This window comes from Sphaeramia orbicularis, unplaced genomic scaffold (assembly GCF_902148855.1).
Source record: "Sphaeramia orbicularis unplaced genomic scaffold, fSphaOr1.1, whole genome shotgun sequence".
Lineage (NCBI taxonomy): Eukaryota > Metazoa > Chordata > Actinopteri > Kurtiformes > Apogonidae > Sphaeramia > Sphaeramia orbicularis.
The window spans coordinates 186,823-194,900 of NW_021941611.1; positions in this window are offsets into that span (position 1 = coordinate 186,823).

Genomic DNA, 8,078 nt, shown 5'->3' on the forward strand with positions numbered 1-8,078 from the left:
CTGTCCATATATGTGCTGTGTCCATATCTGTGTTGTGTCCATATCTGTGTTGTGTCCATATATGTGCTGTGTCCATATCTGTTTTGTGTCCATATCTGTGTTGTGTCCATATCTGTGCTCTGTCCATATCTGTGTTGTGTCCATATCTGTGTTGTGTCCATATCTGTTTTGTGTCCATATCTGTGTTGTGTCCATATCTGTGCTCTGTCCATATCTGTGTTGTGTCCATATCTGTGTTGTGTCCATATCTGTGCTCTGTCCATATCTGTGTTGTGTCCATATCTGTGTTGTGTCCATATCTGTTTTGTGTCCATATCTGTGTTGTGTCCATATCTGTGTTGTGTCCATATATGTGTTGTGTCCATATCTGTGCTCTGTCCATATCTGTGCTCTGTCCATATCTGTGTTGTGTCCATATCTGTGTTGTGTCCATATCTGTGCTCTGTCCATATCTGTGTTGTGTCCATATCTGTGTTGTGTCCATATCTGTTTTGTGTCCATATCTGTGTTGTGTCCATATCTGTGCTCTGTCCATATCTGTGTTGCGTCCATATCTGTGTTGTGTCCATATCTGTGTTGTGTCCATATATGTGTTGTGTCCATATATGTGTTGTGTCCATATCTGTGCTCTGTCCATATCTGTTTTGTGTCCATATCTGTGTTGTGTCCATATATGTGTTGTGTCCATATCTGTGTTGTGTCCATATCTGTGTTGTGTCCATATCTGTGCTCTGTCCATATATGTGCTGTGTCCATATCTGTGTTGTGTCCATATCTGTGCTCTGTCCATATCTGTGTTGTGTCCATATATGTGTTGTGTCCATATCTGTGCTCTGTCCATATATGTGTTGTGTCCATATCTGTGTTGTGTCCATATCTGTGTTGTGTCCATATCTGTGTTGTGTCCATATATGTGCTGTGTCCATATCTGTGTTGTGTCCATATCTGTTTTGTGTCCATATCTGTGTTGTGTCCATATCTGTGCTGTGTCCATATATGTGTTGTGTCCATATCTGTGCTCTGTCCATATCTGTGCTCTGTCCATATCTGTGTTGTGTCCATATATGTGCTGTGTCCATATCTGTGTTGTGTCCATATCTGTTTTGTGTCCATATCTGTGTTGTGTCCATATCTGTGCTGTGTCCATATATGTGTTGTGTCCATATCTGTGCTCTGTCCATATCTGTGCTGTGTCCATATCTGTGTTGTGTCCATATCTGTGTTGTGTCCATATCTGTTTTGTGTCCATATCTGTGTTGTGTCCATATCTGTGTTGTGTCCATATCTGTGTTGTGTCCATATATGTGTTGTGTCCATATATGTGTTGTGTCCATATCTGTGCTCTGTCCATATCTGTGCTGTGTCCATATCTGTGTTGTGTCCATATCTGTGTTGTGTCCATATCTGTGTTGTGTCCAAATCTGTGCTGTGTCCATATCTGTGTTGTGTCCATATCTGTGCTGTGTCCATATATGTGCTGTGTCCATATCTGTGTTGTGTCCATATATGTGCTGTGTCCATATCTGTGTTGTGTCCATATCTGTGCTGTGTCCATATCTGTGCTGTGTCCATATATGTGTTGTGTCCATATCTGTGCTCTGTCCATATCTGTGTTGTGTCCATATCTGTTTTGTGTCCATATCTGTGTTGTGTCCATATATGTTGTGTCCATATCTGTGTTGTGTCCATATATGTGTTGTGTCCATATATGTGTTGTGTCCATATATGTGCTGTGTCCATATATGTGTTGTGTCCATATATGTGCTGTGTCCATATATGTGTTGTGTCCATATATGTGTTGTGTCCATATCTGTGTTGTGTCCATATCTGTGTTGTGTCCATATCTGTGTTGTGTCCATATATGTGTTGTGTCCATATCTGTGTTGTGTCCATATATGTGTTGTGTCCATATCTGTGTTGTGTCCATATATGTGTTGTGTCCATATCTGTGTTGTGTCCATATATGTGTTGTGTCCATATCTGTGTTGTGTCCATCTCTGTGTTGTGTCCATATATGTGTTGTGTCCATATCTGTTTTGTGTCCATATCTGTGTTGTGTCCATATATGTGTTGTGTCCATATCTGTGTTGTGTCCATATCTGTGTTGTGTCCATATCTGTGCTGTGTCCATATATGTGTTGTGTCCATATCTGTGCTCTGTCCATATCTGTGTTGTGTCCATATCTGTTTTGTGTCCATATCTGTGTTGTGTCCATATATGTTGTGTCCATATCTGTGTTGTGTCCATATATGTGTTGTGTCCATATCTGTGTTGTGTCCATATATGTGTTGTGTCCATATATGTGCTGTGTCCATATATGTGTTGTGTCCATATATGTGCTGTGTCCATATATGTGTTGTGTCCATATCTGTGTTGTGTCCATATCTGTGTTGTGTCCATATCTGTGTTGTGTCCATATCTGTGTTGTGTCCATATATGTGTTGTGTCCATATCTGTGTTGTGTCCATATATGTGTTGTGTCCATATCTGTGTTGTGTCCATATATGTGTTGTGTCCATATCTGTGTTGTGTCCATATCTGTGTTGTGTCCATATATGTGTTGTGTCCATATCTGTTTTGTGTCCATATCTGTGTTGTGTCCATATATGTGTTGTGTCCATATCTGTGTTGTGTCCATATCTGTGTTGTGTCCATATCTGTGCTCTGTCCATATATGTGCTGTGTCCATATCTGTGTTGTGTCCATATATGTGTTGTGTCCATATCTGTGTTGTGTCCATATCTGTGCTCTGTCCATATATGTGCTGTGTCCATATATGTGCTGTGTCCATATCTGTTTTGTGTCCATATCTGTGTTGTGTCCATATCTGTGCTCTGTCCATATCTGTGTTGTGTCCATATCTGTGTTGTGTCCATATCTGTGTTGTGTCCATATCTGTTTTGTGTCCATATCTGTGTTGTGTCCATATCTGTGTTGTGTCCATATCTGTGTTGTGTCCATATCTGTGCTCTGTCCATATCTGTGTTGTGTCCATATCTGTGTTGTGTCCATATATGTGTTGTGTCCATATCTGTGCTCTGTCCATATCTGTGCTCTGTCCATATCTGTGTTGTGTCCATATCTGTGTTGTGTCCATATCTGTGCTCTGTCCATATCTGTGTTGTGTCCATATCTGTGCTCTGTCCATATCTGTGTTGTGTCCATATCTGTTTTGTGTCCATATCTGTGTTGTGTCCATATATGTGTTGTGTCCATATCTGTGTTGTGTCCATATCTGTGTTGTGTCCATATCTGTGCTCTGTCCATATATGTGCTGTGTCCATATCTGTGTTGTGTCCATATCTGTGCTCTGTCCATATCTGTGTTGTGTCCATATATGTGTTGTGTCCATATCTGTGTTGTGTCCATATCTGTTTTGTGTCCATATCTGTTTTGTGTCCATATCTGTGTTGTGTCCATATCTGTGTTGTGTCCATATCTGTGTTGTGTCCATATCTGTGCTCTGTCCATATCTGTGTTGTGTCCATATCTGTGTTGTGTCCATATATGTGCTGTGTCCATATCTGTGTTGTGTCCATATCTGTTTTGTTTCCATATCTGTGTTGTGTCCATATCTGTGCTGTGTCCATATATGTGTTGTGTCCATATCTGTGCTCTGTCCATATCTGTGCTCTGTCCATATCTGTGCTGTGTCCATATCTGTGTTGTGTCCATATCTGTGTTGTGTCCATATCTGTTTTGTGTCCATATCTGTGTTGTGTCCATATCTGTGTTGTGTCCATATATGTGTTGTGTCCATATCTGTGCTCTGTCCATATCTGTGCTGTGTCCATATCTGTGTTGTGTCCATATCTGTGTTGTGTCCATATCTGTGTTGTGTCCATATCTGTGCTCTGTCCATATCTGTGTTGTGTCCATATATGTGCTGTGTCCATATCTGTGTTGTGTCCATATCTGTGCTGTGTCCATATCTGTGCTGTGTCCATATATGTGTTGTGTCCATATATGTGTTGTGTCCATATCTGTGTTGTGTCCATATATGTGTTGTGTCCATATATGTGTTGTGTCCATATCTGTGTTGTGTCCATATATGTGTTGTGTCCATATCTGTGTTGTGTCCATATATGTGTTGTGTCCATATATGTGCTGTGTCCATATATGTGTTGTGTCCATATCTGTGTTGTGTCCATATCTGTTTTGTGTCCATATCTGTGTTGTGTCCATATATGTGTTGTGTCCATATCTGTGTTGTGTCCATATATGTGTTGTGTCCATATCTGTGTTGTGTCCATATCTGTGCTCTGTCCATATCTGTGCTCTGTCCATATCTGTGTTGTGTCCATATATGTGCTGTGTCCATATCTGTGTTGTGTCCATATCTGTGTTGTGTCCATATCTGTGTTGAGTCCATATCTGTGTTGTGTCCATATATGTGTTGTGTCCATATCTGTGTTGTGTCCATATATGTGTTGTGTCCATATCTGTGCTCTGTCCATATCTGTGTTGTGTCCATATCTGTTTTGTGTCCATATCTGTGTTGTGTCCATATTTGTGTTGTGTCCATATCTGTGTTGTGTCCATATCTGTGCTCTGTCCATATATGTGCTGTGTCCATATCTGTGTTGTGTCCATATCTGTGTTGTGTCCATATCTGTGTTGTGTACATATATGTGTTGTGTCCATATCTGTGTTGTGTCCATATCTGTTTTGTGTACATATCTGTTTTGTGTCCATATCTGTGTTGTGTCCATATCTGTGTTGTGTCCATATCTGTGTTGTGTCCATATCTGTGTTGTGTCCATATCTGTGGTCTGTCCATATCTGTGTTGTGTCCATATATGTGCTGTGTCCATATCTGTGTTGTGTCCATATCTGTTTTGTGTCCATATCTGTTTTGTGTCCATATCTGTGTTGTGTCCATATCTGTGCTGTGTCCATATCTGTGTTGTGTCCATATCTGTTTTGTGTCCATATCTGTGTTGTGTCCATATATGTGTTGTGTCCATATCTGTGCTCTGTCCATATCTGTGCTCTGTCCATATCTGTGCTCCTTCCATATCTGTGCTGTGTCCATATCTGTGTTGTGTCCATATCTGTTTTGTGTCCATATCTGTGTTGTGTCCATATATGTGTTGTGTCCATATCTGTGTTGTGTCCATATATGTGTTGTGTCCATATCTGTGCTCTGTCCATATCTGTGCTGTGTCCATATCTGTGTTGTGTCCATATCTGTTTTGTGTCCATATCTGTGTTGTGTCCATATCTGTGTTGTGTCCATATCTGTGCTCTGTCCATATCTGTGCTGTGTCCATATCTGTGTTGTGTCCATATCTGTGCTGTGTCCATATATGTGCTGTGTCCATATCTGTGTTGTGGCCATATCTGTGTTGTGTCCATATATGTGCTGTGTCCATATCTGTGTTGTGTCCATATCTGTGCTGTGTCCATATCTGTGCTGTGTCCATATATGTGTTGTGTCCATATCTGTGTTGTGTCCATATCTGTGTTGTGTCCATATCTGTGCTCTGTCCATATCTGTGCTCTGTCCATATCTGTGTTGTGTCCATATCTGTTTTGTGTCCATATCTGTGTTGTGTCCATATCTGTGTTGTGTCCATATCTGTGCTGTGTCCATATATGTGTTGTGTCCATATCTGTGCTCTGTCCATATCTGTGTTGTGTCCATATCTGTTTTGTGTCCATATCTGTGTTGTGTCCATATATGTGTTGTGTCCATATCTGTGTTGTGTCCATATCTGTGTTGTGTCCATATATGTGCTGTGTCCATATATGTGTTGTGTCCATATATGTGTTGTGTCCATATATGTGTTGTGTCCATATCTGTGTTGTGTCCATATATGTGTTGTGTCCATATCTGTGTTGTGTCCATATATGTGTTGTGTCCACATCTGTGTTGTGTCCATATCTGTGTTGTGTCCATATATGTGTTGTGTCCATATCTGTGCTCTGTCCATATCTGTGCTCTGTCCATATCTGTGTTGTGTCCATATATGTGCTGTGTCCATATCTGTGTTGTGTCCATATCTGTTTTGTGTCCATATCTGTGTTGTGTCCATATATGTGTTGTGTCCATATCTGTGTTGTGTCCATATATGTGTTGTGTCCACATCTGCGTTGTGTCCATATCTGTGTTGTGTCCATATCTGTGCTCTGTCCATATCTGTGCTCTGTCCATATCTGTGCTCTGTCCATATCTGTGCTGTGTCCATATCTGTGTTGTGTCCATATCTGTGCTGTGTCCATATCTGTGTTTTGTCCATATATGTGCTGTGTCCATATCTGTGCTCTGTCCATATCTGTGCTCTGTCCATATCTGTGCTGTGTCCATATATGTGTTGTGTCCATATCTGTGCTCTGTCCATATCTGTGCTCTGTCCATATCTGTGCTCTGTCCATATCTGTGCTGTGTCCATATCTGTGTTGTGTCCATATATGTGCTGTGTCCATATCTGTGCTCTGTCCATATATGTGCTGTGTCCATATATGTGTTGTGTCCATATCTGTGTTTTGTCCATATATGTGCTGTGTCCATATCTGTGCTCTGTCCATCCGTCCACTTTTACCTCCAGTTGGACTCCTTCGTCCCATCAGTCCCACAAACATTTCTCCTTTGTTTCCTGAGGACGACAAAGACACAGTGAAGTACCAGACTGACCCGGATGTGTAGAACAGGACCTGGTCCAGGTCTGGACCAGAACCCCCTCTGGGCGGACCCGGTCCAGGTCTAGACCAGAACCCCCTCTGGATGAAGCCTACACTCACTTTTCCTCCCCGGCCTCACAGGTGGAGTTAGACCTGAAACCAAGAGGAGACACACGTTCACAATGAGTGAACGGATGAAAGAATGAATGAATGAAGGAATGAGTGGATGAATGAATGGGTGAAGGAAGGAAGGAAGGAATGGATAAATGAATGAATGAATAGACGAATAAATGGATGAAGGAAGGAAGGAAGGAAGGAAGGAAGGAAGGAAGGAATGGATAAATGGATGGATGAATGAATGAATGAATGAATGGGTGAAGGAAGGAAGGAATGAATAGATGAATGAATGGATAAATGAATGAGTGGATGAATGAATGAATAGATGAATAAATGGATGAAGGAAGGAAGGAAGGCAGGAAGAAATGGATAAATAAATGAATGGATGGATGAATGAATGCATGAGTGGGTAAATTAATGAATGATGAATGAATGGATGGATGGATGGATGGATGAATTAATGAATGGATGGATAAATGAATGAATGAATGGATGGACAAATGAAAGAATGGATGAGTGGGTAAGTGAATGAATGATGAATGGATGGATGGATGGATGGATGGATGATGGATGGATAAATGAATGAATGAATTAATTAATGATGGATAAATGAATGGATGAATGAGTGGATAAATGAATGAATGAATGGATGAGTGTGTAAGTGAATGAATGATGAATGAATGGATGGATAAATGAATGAATTAATGAATGAATGATGGATAAATGAATCAATGAATGAATGAACGGATGAGTGGGTAAGTGAATGAATGGATAAATAAATGGATGGATAAATGAATGAATGAATGGATGGATAAATGAATGAATGAATGGATGGATAAATGAATGAATGAATGGATGAGTGGGTAAGTGAATGAATGATGAATGACTGGATGGATGATGGATGGATAAATGAATGAATTAATGAACGAATGATGGATAAATGAATGAATGAATGGATGAGTGGGTAAGTGAATGAATGGATAAATGAATGGATGGATAAATGAATGAATGAATGAATGGATAAATGAATGAATGAATGAATGAATGAATGAGTGGGTAAGTGAATGAATGGATAAATGAATGAATGGATAAATGAATGATTGGATGAGTGGGTAAGTGAATGAATGATGAATGAATGGATGGATGGATGATGGATGGATAAATGAATGAATTAATGAATGAATGATGGATAAATGAATGAATGAATGGATGAGTGGGTAAGTGAATGAATGGATAAATGAATGAATGGATGGATAAATGAATGAATGAATGGATGAATGGACTGCTTCTACCTGCGCTGCGTCCCATCAGTCCGTGGAACTGCTGTGATTTAGAA